Below are 12,653 nucleotides of genomic sequence, written 5' to 3'. Positions count from 1 at the left end.
AACAGGAAATACAAACAGCATGTTAAAGAAACAGTTTTCATGGTATTTTAAGTTCAAAGTACCTTAAGTGGGTCTTCTTTTATAATGTGCACCAAAACTATTTCCCTGCTGGATGTGACTGTAAGGGGGCCAACCCTGCTGCAACAATACTTCTAGAGACAGTTCATCATAATTAGAGTGAGCAAGAACCATGGCATGCAGATCATTTTCCATCCATAATTGTCTTCTTTACATTGTGTGGATAGTTTCCATACAGTGTTTTGAAAAACTGAATTTTACAGTTTGGATAAAAGACACACACACTTCTATTCAGCCCCCTTCAGCTAAAACAAAAGGAGGAAGACAGAGCCATGAGTGCCTAGGATAAAAATATGAAAGTTGTTTGACCATCAGCCCTAGAAGGACATCCCTAAAGAGATTAGAAAAGGGGTGTGCATGAAACAGACTGAAAGTCAAATGCCTAGAGAAACATGAAAGAAAATAAAGGGCTAGATAAAGGCATGTGTATTTAAAGAGCTGTTTGAAGGCTAAAATAGGAGTGATCCCTTAGGATTATGGAATTATTTCTGGCTCAGGCCTTGCAAGATATTAAATGAACTCATGCTAATTTAACTTTTTTAAAAATAAGATGTCAAGATCAAGCAAAGAATATTTAATTTAGAATTGTCTATCCATGGCTGTGCCCATCATTCATTTTTTTTCTGAATCTCTTTCCTCAAAAATAATTGAGAGGCCTCACAGATAAAAAATATGCCAATATTCCACAGATAAAAAACCATTGAAACAGATATCAGGAGTAACTGACATATACTAAAATGCCTCTCTCCTCACACAAACAAGTCATTATTTTAACAAAATTGTGCTCTTGGTGTCAAAATAGCAAAAACAAGTCTCTGCAAAATGGAAATTTGAATGAAACATGAACAGAATCTCCTGAGATTAACTGCACAGAAATGGAGCTTTCTGTGGCTAACAGGCATGTCTTCGAATGTGCAGGCCTTGAAGGGACAGTCCTTGTTTGTAAACATGCATCACCTCCTGGTAAGTACTTTCACAGCCCCCAAGGACAAAGCTGAACATTCATGTTTTCTAAAACATCTCATAAATGCACGTGTACACATATGCATGTGTGTGCACATGCATGTATGTGTGCCCACGCACATACACTTAGTCCTACTTGAATATCAAGGAACATAACTACATGGACTAACTACATGTTTAAAAGATGAGGTTATATCTTCCAAGTCTCTTTATTTGTTTGTTTAAGTAGCTATGTACTACTATGTCCCCAGTTACTACTTCCCATAAATTGCCACAAGGAAATCAGCACCCAGTGGGTGACATGGCCAGGCTTTCAAGTTGTGTTGATCTGAAGGAAAAGACAGTGTGCAGATCACCCCAGGCCTTCCCACGGCCACACATCTTCTGGAACCACTCATGCTGCAGAAGGCCCTGCATTTTTCTCTCCCTCTGCAGCTGTCTCCCTGTGAAAAGCCTGGAAGAGACATCAAAATGCAGTTATTTTTTACACGGAGCACATTCCATAAAACCCAGGCTCCTCTTGTGAAGTTGACACTTCTTTTCTGTTAATCCCCCACCTCTTATCTTTCTCCCTTTTTCATCTCACTAATCCATGGAATTCAAACCACTGTCTCCACACACCTTCTGTGGCTCCAGGCCTTCAGTCCCACCCCGACCCACACTTGGACCTAAAAATGACATCTCCTTGCCTTCCTAGAACCCAGAACAGCAAGACCACTGACTCCCCATATCCCCTGCATCTCAGACCCAGGCTGGCCTGAACCCCAGCTCCTAAGGCAGAGGCCTGTCTGGTGTAAGGATTCAAAGATGTATGTATTTATAAAAATGTATGTTTTGTGACATTCTGTGTTAAATCAGACACTGCAGTTAAAGAACAAATCAGGCTAATGACCATACACAAAGCACACTAATAAGAAAGCTCATCTGTGACTCTGACTCTTGTTCACTTCAAAAACATTCATAACTTGCTTGATTCACAACATATCTTTTGGGATTTCATTACTTTTTTTAGACAACAGTTGATTACATAGAAGCAAGTTGCATAATAATTGCCACAAGTGACTGTACGGTGAGAGCCAAAGGTCCAATGGCCACAGGAAGGAAGCTGCTGGGATCTGGGAGTCCTCTACTGCCTCCCCTGTCACCTGGGAACTTAAGCCCCATATTGACTCCAACAGTCCCTTGGAAACACTCATAGACACTGAGTATGTTGTTTCCTTCTTAGGTAAATTGCAAAGATTCAACAGGAATTGTTTCCAAAGACTTTTGAATTCACGACAAAAATACAGGCATGAACTACTAATAAGCCTGAGATTGAGTGACATGGGACCACTGGGGAGGGTGGCTTCTTACCACCACTGTGTCACATACAGACTTGGCATGAAGTTGGGGAAGTTGAGGGAGTGTTTTAGTTTCTTTGAGGAGGGAGCACTAAATGAGGAAGTAAAGTATTAAAAATATATTAAATACTAAAACTAGCTGAGCTCCAGCTGCCTCTTTCAATCCTAAATTCCCTTAATCCACCAAATGTGTTGATAAATCAAATCACCATCAGCATTAAAGCCCTATGGTTCATCCTTCCCCTGGTTTCCATCTGTGAATGTGATGTGAGCTGGTCTGCCACCTTCTTGCCTACACACATCTTCCATGGTGCACACACACCTCACCTGCCTACACACACCTGCACCACACACAGACACATACCATATACCACTGACAGACACACAGACACATGCACACACAATACACTCCCCAATGCCAGCACGCATACACACACCATACACAGACACATATACACATTCACCAACATGTGTGCACATGCACAAATACACACACCATACCACATGCATGCATACAAGACATACATGTACACTACAAATACAGAAACACACCCAAACACACTCATGTACACACAAAACCACACACACTATACATACCACAAGCAACATACCACACACACAACAGCATATAACACAGAAAATACACACTGCCAGCATACATACACGTAGACATACACACACTCTTTCCTGCCTTGACCACTTCCTATCTGATAACAGCTCCAACTCTAGAAGACTAGCTCACATGCTCACTATCCTGGAATATTTTGGAGTAACAGTAAGTTCCTCCTCTCCTCCATACTCAGTTTATGATGCTTTTCCTCCATGATGCTCATGAAGGAAACAAGGTATAGATTAATCAGGAGACTCAGGTTCCACCTCAGCTCTGACATTGTTTGTCCTGGGACCTGACATGGGTCACTGACCCTGGATTCAGCTTCCTCATCAACTAGTAGATGTGACTCTTACCTCCACCTACCTTTCAAGACATATGGAAGGACTGAATTTCATGGAAGGACACAAAAGAACTTTGAGAAGTACAAAATATAATTAAAACATGTGAGGCTTTGTTATTCAATCAGAGGCACATTGCAGATGCCTTCATATCTTTTTGAGTCAAATTTCATTGAGGGGTAATGCTATGCTTCCTCCTAAAACATTCCTTGGTTTAATTGTAAAAGAATGACTAATGGGCCAGAAGGTCCAATTATCTCATCCACTGAAGAATGTGCCAGTCCTCAGAATGACCCCCATTTTACCTAACTCATGGGGTCTAGCCCTTTCTGCAACTCTGGAGAGTGATGCAATGGTCCTCACTGACAGGCAGATCCAAGAGTGGAGCCCACTTGTGCAGGCCAAACATTCTACTATTTTATTAGCTCTCCTAAGTCCAAAATTAAGTACAGGACATTAGAAGAGGCCTGGGCAAGTGAGGTACCTGTGTGTCTCCTTAGAGTCATGGAAAATCCATATCTAGACTCAATTTCTCTCAGTAGATGGAAATGGAAAGGGCATGGCCTGGATCCTTCTTATAACCCTCAGGTGGTGTGGGCTCAGAATGCCATGGCCCATCAGCAGCTTTTATCAGATCCTTGCTCTGGAGTTTCTTCCTGCCAGCATGTGTAATGGTGTAAGTTAAATTAGCTATTTGGTCAATAACAATTTCCAGGCACCACAGCTCAGAGCCTTGTGAGAGTCTAGGGCAGGGTAGATGCAAAGGTTATGAGAGAGGTCGTGGCTGTCCTAGAGTACCTAGGCCTGGTAAAGGAGAAAGACATGCACATCAATGGCAATGGCACACAGAGGCGAGTTCCAGGCTCACAGGCAAGGTCTGTCCCATGAGCAACTGTGGGCACAGATGGAATAGCTAATGACTTGACCTACTACAGAGGTGGCACAGAGCAGAACTAAAGGACAAATAGGTGGGAAGAACATGTAAGACAGAGGGAGCAAAGGGCAAGTGCACATGACAGGCTCAGTGGGTATAACTAAAAAGTGGATCTGGGGCATTTGTTATGGAATGAGGTAGAAGAGCAATGGAGCTGAATGTGGAGGCATAAGCAGAGTGTGGCCAGTGAGAGAAAGTTAAAATCAGCAGGCAGATTTTAGGATTGTCTATGAGATGAGAGTACACCATACCCACCAGCACCAGCATTACACAACATGATCCATGCATTTAAAATTAGGACAGTGGTAAAGGTGTGCATGTCAATCAGTGCATGAATCAATGACCAAGTTTGTTACATGTGCCAGCCCTACCTGACTCTCCAGATCACTTGGAAATAGAAAGCCAGTGCCACATTCAACACAAGAATCATTCAGCATTCTTTGACTCTTTGGATGATGTGAACTTATAGACTGTACATGCAGAAGCATCTGAAATATGGAAAGATTTGAGTCACCATCACAGAGGGAGGAACTTGTGTTGCCCTTGAAGAAAGGAGAACTGGAGGCTATGGACTCTGCTCAGAGCTAGGCCATAGCTAGATGTGGCTATGAGTCACACTGGGACCCCTCTGCTCCAGGAACCATTGGTCTAGGGTCCTCACACATGTAACATTACTTCCCCTGGCCTCAGTTTGCTCAACTGCAAAAGAAAATATATTAATTAGCTTCTTTTATTTCAAAGTCCTGTAACTAGATCTTTATGAAGCTACACTATCAATTTTGTGTTACATCAATAATAAAAGGAGCTTTAAAAAAAACTTGGACAGAGAGCTGTTTTAAAAATGTGGTGAGAATAGCAGGGTGCAGCTATCTGCATGACATTTAATTTTTTGAGCTCAGGATCTCAGAGTGGGCAGAGCAGTGGGAGGATGCCCCAGAAGTAGGGGTGAGCCTCCAGAGTTGTCCAGAGCACACATCTGTTTGGGCAGCTGAGTTAATAAATATAGAGGTGGCTGAATACCAGCTGACTAAAGGTTAGTACATTTCACAAGCAGAGTTTCCAGCTAAGGCTAAAACAAATCCTGCAGGAAGTTAGTGCAAGAAACTGTTTACACTGCAAGGCTGTGTTCATCTTTAGACATCTGGGCCTCAAGGAGCACCTGAAACTAGACCTCAGTGGAATAAACCATGCAAAGTAAACAAACCAGTTAGAAGCACTTGCAACTCAGAGGAGTGCTGACGCTTTCAGAGGAGGAGTAGAGGCCAGTTCTGTGTGTGTTCTCGTCTGGACTGAATTTTCCTTCAAAGAGTTCAGTTTGCTTTCCAGAGCAGGTGAGGAGAAGGAATGTGAAGCAGAATGATCAAATTTCATCTGAAAAGCTCAGAAGTAATGGAATCAGCCATTACATTAATCCTCAATTTTTCAGACAAGTTTTTCTCAAAGTCAGCAGGTGGCAGGAGAGTGGACAAAGGTGACAACTGACAAAATCTGCTCTTTCCTTCTGCAAAGCCTGTTGTAAAATCCACTGTCCTCATCCCCACAATTCAAACTAACTGTTCTGTGAGTAAAAAATCTCACTAAGTGTCTTTTTTTAAATTTTAACCCAGATATCAGTGATTACATTGGCTTTCTTTGGGTGAAGTGCTCCCGTTGCTCTAGGGGTGGTCGGTGGGCTGTTGACAGCAATGACCATGGCTGCACTTAGAGCACTAAGGTGGGTGCGAGCAAAAGATGTCAAGATTGGAGCACCTGCACTCCACCCTTTAGCAGGGAGCTCTTTTATCTGAGCTTCACTTTCTTCTTCTGTAATTTAGAGATGCCCTAAATCAGGGATCCCTAACCTCTGGGCCACAGACCAGAATTGGTCCAAGCCGGTTAGGAATGGTATGCAGGGCAGGAGGTGAGCTTGAATGTGATGCACTTGAATCATCCCAAAACCATCCAGCTCTCACCCATCCACATCTGTGGAAAAATTGTTTTCCATGAAACCAGTCCCTGGTGCCAAAAAAGGCTGGAGATCCCTGCCCTACATGACCTGCCTTTCCTCCCCAAAGAGTTCTTGGGAGGGTGTTGTAAGGGTCAGTGCTACCAACGAGGAAACTAGCTGTGCAGGTGGCCTCTCTTCCCACCATGTTACATATGTGGCTGCTGTGGTGTCCCATGTGGCAGTGGGAAGACAGTACACTGGGCTTGGCAGATATCAACTCTGGTGCCAACCTCACTTGTGCTGCCTTGTGAACTGTAGACCCAGAAGGATATCGAAATATCCAGTTGGATCCCCATGAGAAGAGCAGGGTCTAAATCATAAGCAGGGATCTCCAGTCTATAGCACCAGAGCCCAAAAAGTACACAGATAACAGGAGCTGCGAAAAGCGGCAGGGTTTCTCTCTGCCAAAAAACAGGCATCTGGAAAAGCAAAAAGCTGTTTAAATGGCCAATGCATAAATTTTTACTTGAAGCTACTTACCCTGGTATCCAGAAAAGGTGGAGGCAGAGTGGGCTGGATGCACCTGAGGAGAGACTGGGGAAGGAGGATTTGGAGAAAGAACTGAGAGAGTAGCTGGCAAGATCCTGGTGCTGACTCGTCCCCATAGGGCAGCAGCCGTATTGCTCAGACAAGACCACTCCCCTGAGTGGATGGAGCATGGGAGGACTCATAAACCCTGCTTTCAAGAGGGACTCCACCCCACCCCATGGTGTCTAAGCCGGCCTGCTGAGTGCAGAGTGAATAGATTAACAACTGAAGGAGATAGCCACAGACAGTAGGTTCCTGGAAGACTCAAACAGGCTGCCTGAGGTCAGACAGGGACAACATCTGACATCATCAGAGCCATATCCAGAAAGAAATAACAGCAGTCTCCTACCATAGAAGTTCTCACCACGAAGTCAGGAAGTCAAGACTGATCAATTTAAGATGCAGAGGCAAAAAAGAAAAGTTTCACAAATAATGGGATGAAAATGAAATACCCCACACTTGAAAGAAAAGTCTCACAAATAATGGGAAGAAAATGAAATACCTCCCACTCAAAAGAAAGGAAATACCCCCCACTTGAACTAAATGAAATAGAGGCATGTAAACCATCAGATATTGAGTTCCAAACAATGGTTCTAGGGAAGCTCAATGAGCTCAGTGAGCTCAGAGACAATTACAAAAAGCTACAAGAAAAGGATGAGGAACTTACTGCAAACTATATCAGCATGAAAAAAGGCATAGAAACTATCATTAAGTGAGAAGAGTAAATGAAGAATACAATTTCTGAATTGAAGAACACAGTAGAAGGAATCAAAAGCAGGCTTGATGAAGCAGAGAATTGAATCAATGAGCTAGAGGACAAGGTACAAAAAAAGCTCCCAGAAAGAGAAAGAAAATGAAAAAAATACTGAAAAAGAATGAAGAGGCATTCAGGGAAATGCAGGACAACCTGAAACGTAATAATATCAGTACAATTGGGATATCAGAAGAAGTGGAGCAAGAGCTAGAGAACCTGTTTGAAAAAGTAATGATGGAAAACTTCCCTAAGTGGAGGAGAGAAAAAGTGACACAAGTCCAGGAAGCACAGAGGGTCCCATTTCGGAGAAACCCAAGGAAGCCCACTCCAAAGCACATCATAATTGAAATGGCAACTATCAAAGACAAAGAGAGAATCCAGAAGGCAGCAAGGGAGAAGGAGAAAGTAACATACATGGGGGCCCCAATACGGCTAGGAGCTGACTTCTCAACAGAAACACTACAAGCCAGAAGGGAATGGCAACAAATATTCCAAGTAATGAAAAGCAAAGCCCTGCAACCATGACTGCTCTACCCAGCAAGGCTCTCAATGAAAATGGAAGGCAAAATTAAGAGTCTCCCAGACAAAAGAAGGGTAAAAGAATACACCTCCGCCAAACCAACATTGCGACATATGATAAAAGGACTGCTTTAAGATGAAGAAAAAGAGTCTATGAATACCCAGTTCTTTTCACAGTCATCAATACTTGATATTACCAGTATTTTATAGTATGTATTAATCTGATTGTGACAATGATATGTTATTTTAATTGTTACTTTATTATTTGTTGAAACTAAGCCTATTTTTATAGATTTCTTGCATTTTTCTATTATTTTTTAAAAGCATTAAATGACTTTTTGGTAATCTTTAACCATTTTTTTATTAAAGGTTTGTAGAGTTTCTTAAAAAAAAGAAAAGAAAAAGACTATTAACCTTTTTCAGATGTGTGGCAAATACTTTCCCATTCTATTACTTGGCCTTTAACTTTTTTATATGTATATTACTATATAGTCCTAATTGTTTAATATAGTCAATATTATCAATATTTTACTTTAGATCTGGGTTTGAATACATTACTTCAGGGCAAGAAAAATATTAGTTTGTATTTTCTCCTAAAACTCCTTAGATTCTACATATTGATTTTTAACTCACCTGAATATTTCTTATATAATGTGTGAAATAGGGCTCTATATTTTTTTTATTTCAAGTAAGTGGTCCATGCACCTTATTTGTTGAATAAGCCTTATTTTACCCATTGATATGAAATATCACTTTAATCATATATTACATTGTTAGATATATACATTTGCTTCTAGAATGTTCATTATATTTCACTGATCTACTTGATTATTTCTGTGCTGGTGTCATGTTGTGTTTATTGCTGAGACTTTAATAATAAATTTAAATTTGCCCATTGAGTATGATGTTGGCTGTAGGTTTTTCATATATGGCCTTTATTACATTGAGGAATGCCCCGTTTATTCCTTTTTTGCTAAGTATTTTGATCATAAATGGGTGCTGTCCCTTACTGAATGCTTTTTCTGAGTCTCTCGAAATGATCATGTGGTTTTTGTCTTTTCTTTTATTTATGTAATGTATTATGTTTATTGACTTGCGTATATTGAACCATCCCTGCATCCCTGGGATGAATCCCACTTGATCACAGTGGATAATCTTTTTAATGTATTGCTGGATGCAGTTTGCCAATATTTTGTTGAGGATTTTAGTGTCTATGTTCATCAGCGAAATTGGCCTGTAGTTTTCTTTCTTTTTAGGGTTTTTATCTGGTATTGGGATTAGGGTGATGCTGGCCCCATAGAAAGAGTCAGGGAGTCTTCCCTCCTCTTAGATTTTTTGGAATAGTCTGAGAAGGACAGGGGTTAGCTCTTCCTTAAATGTTTTGTAAAATTTTCCTGTGAAACTGTCTGGCCCTGGGCTTTTGTGTATTAGGAGATTTGTGATTACTGCTTCGATTTCCCCAACTATTATCAGTCTGTTCAGGCTTTCTGTTTCTTCCTCCTTCAGTGTTGGAAGATTATACTTTTCTAGAAATTTGTACATTTCATCGAGGTTTTCAAATTTCTTGGCATATAATTGTTTATAGTGGTTTCTTACAATCCTTTGTATTTCTGTGGTATGAGTTGTTATTTCTCCTCTTTCATTTCTGATATTACTTATTTGGGTCCTCTCCCTTTTTTTCTTGATGAGTCTGCTTAAAGGCTTGTTGATTTTATTTAGCTTTTCAAATAACCAGCTCATCAGTTGATACCATACACAAAAATAAACTCAAGATGGATAAAAGATTTAAATATAAGTTGCATTGCCATAAAAATCCTAGAGGAGAACATTGGCAGGAAACTCTCGGATATCCCATGCAGCAATTTTTTCACTGATATGTCTCCTAAAGCAAGAGACATAAAGGAAAGAATAAACATGGGGGACCTCATCAAAATAAGAAGCTTCTGCACAGCAAAAGAAAATGTCAGCAGAATGAAAAAGGAACCAACCGTGTGGGAAAATATATTTGCTAATGATACATCAGATAGAGGTTTGATCTCCAAGATATACAAAGAACTCACTCGACTTGACTCCAAGAAGACAAACGATCCAATCAAAAAATGGGCAAAGGACCTGGGCAGACGCTTTTCCAAGCAGGAGATACAGAGGGCCCAGAGGCATTTGAAAGGATGCTCAGCATCACTAGCCATCAGAGAAATGCAGATCAAAACCACCATGAGGTACCACCTCACACAAGTCCGAATGGCCATCAAAAACAAATCAACAAACAACAGGTGCTGGTGAGGCTGTGGAGAAAAGGGAACACTAGTACACTGTTGGGGGAATGAAGACTGGTGCAGCCATTGTGGAAAGCAGTGTGGAATTTCCTCAAAAAGTTGAAAATGCAACTGCTTTTGATCCAGCAATTCCCCTGCTGGGCCTATACTCTAAGAACCCCAAAACTCCAATTCAAAAGAACCTATGCACCCCAATGTTCATAGCAGCACAATTTACAATAGCCAGGTGTTGAAAGTAGCCTAAATGCCCATCAGTAGATGATTGGATCAAAAAACTATGATACAATTATACAATGAAATACTACGCAACAGAAAGAAAAAAAGAGCTTCTACCCTTGTAGACATGGTCTCATGGACAATACCAAAGGGGAAGGATTGAGGGAGGGTGGTGGGGAGGGGTCAAGGGAAAGTCATGGGGGGAAGACAGAGACAAATGTATTTGAAAAAATAAATAAATAAAATAACAATTAAAAAAAGAAAAAAGGAAAAAAGAACTACTACACTTTGCGACAGCATGGATGGAACTAGAGAGCATTATGCTAAGTGAAATAAGCCAGGGGGAGTAAGACAAATACCATATAATCTCACCTATAAGCAGAACCTAACCAACAAAGCAAAGATGCAAGGAAAATAAGACCAGCAACACTGAAAGAAAAAAAAAAACCAACAGAGACAAGAGGGAAGGAGGGAGGGGTGGGCGGAGGAATAGGAAGGGAAGGGGCAAGTCAAGGAACATATAGCAAGGACTCATGGACAAAACCGAAGTGGGGAAGGATTGAGGGAGGGAGAGGGAATAGGAGTCAGGGGAAAGTGGTGGGGGGAAAGTAGAGACAAATGTATTTGGAAAAATAAATAAATTAATTTAAAAAAACAGCATGGTACTAGATTAAAAAGACACATACATCAATGGAACAGAGTAGAGAGCCCTGAAATAAACCCATACCTTTATAGTCAATTAATATTTGACAGAAGAAGCAAGCACATACAATGGGCAAAAGATAATTTATTCAATAATTGGTATAAGGAAAATTGGACAGATAGGTGCAGAAAAATGAAACTAGACGCTCTTCTTATACCACACATAAGAACAAATTCAAAATGGATTAATGACTTAAATGTTAGACCCGAAGCCATAAAGATCCTAGAAGAGAACACATGCAGTAAAATCTCAGACATTACTTGTAGCAATATTTTATCTGATATATCACCTCAGGCAAGGGAAACAAAAGAAAAAAATAAACAAATGGGACTTCATCAAACTAAAAAGTTTTTTCACAGCAAAGGAAATTGTCAACAAAATAAAAAGACAATCCACAGAATGGGAGAACATATTTGCCAATATATCGGAAAAGGGATTAATATTCAACTTTATAAAGTACTTAAAAAACTCAACACCAAAAAACTAAACAACCAAATTAAAAATGGGCAAAGGACTAGAATAGACACTTCTCCAAAGAGGACATATAAATGGCCAGTTGACATATGAAAAGATGCTCAATGTCACTAATCATCAGAGAAATGCAAATTAAAAGCACAATAAGATACCATCTCACACCTGTCAGAGTGACTACCATCAATAAATGAAAAAACAACAAGTGCTGGCAAGGATGTGGAGAAAGGGGAATACTTGTTGCACTATTGGTGTGAACGCAGACTGGTGCAGCCACTGTAGAAAACAGCATGGAGGTACCTCAAAAAATTAAAACTGAATCTGCCTTTTGACCCAGCAATTCCACTTCTGGGAATATATCCAAAGGAACCCAAAACATTAATTCAAAAGAATATAGCACCGTATGTTCACTGCAGCGTTATTTACAATCACCAAGATATGGAAGCAGCCCAAGTGCCCATCAGTAAATGAGTGGATAGAACAACTATGAAACATTTACTTAATGGAATATCACTTGGCCATAAAAAAGAAAATGTTACCCTTTGTGACAGCATGCATGGACCTGCAGAGCATTATGCTAAGTGAAATAAGCCAGTCAGAGAAAGACAAATAACATATAATTTCACTTATATGTGGAATCTAATGAACAAACTTATCTAACATGCCAAATAGAGACAGACTCATAGATGGAGAGCAGACTGACAGCTCTGGGCTGGGGAAGGGGATTTAGGGGGTGGAGACACAAGCAAAAAGGAAAAGAACTCACAAAACTGGACAATAGTGTGGTGACTGGAGAGGGAAAGCAGTATAAGGGGGATAAATGGTAATGGAAAAATATAATAAAAATAAATTTAAATAAATAAAATTAAGACAATAAAATAAAATATTTTAAAAAATTTTTAAAAAAATTAAAAAAGGAAAAAAAGAAGGAAG

Source organism: Pteronotus mesoamericanus, unplaced genomic scaffold (assembly GCF_021234165.1).
Source record: "Pteronotus mesoamericanus isolate MK-2021 breed Mesoamerican mustached bat unplaced genomic scaffold, CSHL_Meso_final scaffold_125, whole genome shotgun sequence".
Taxonomy (NCBI): domain Eukaryota; kingdom Metazoa; phylum Chordata; class Mammalia; order Chiroptera; family Mormoopidae; genus Pteronotus; species Pteronotus mesoamericanus.
Note: the sequence above shows the minus strand (reverse complement) of the source record.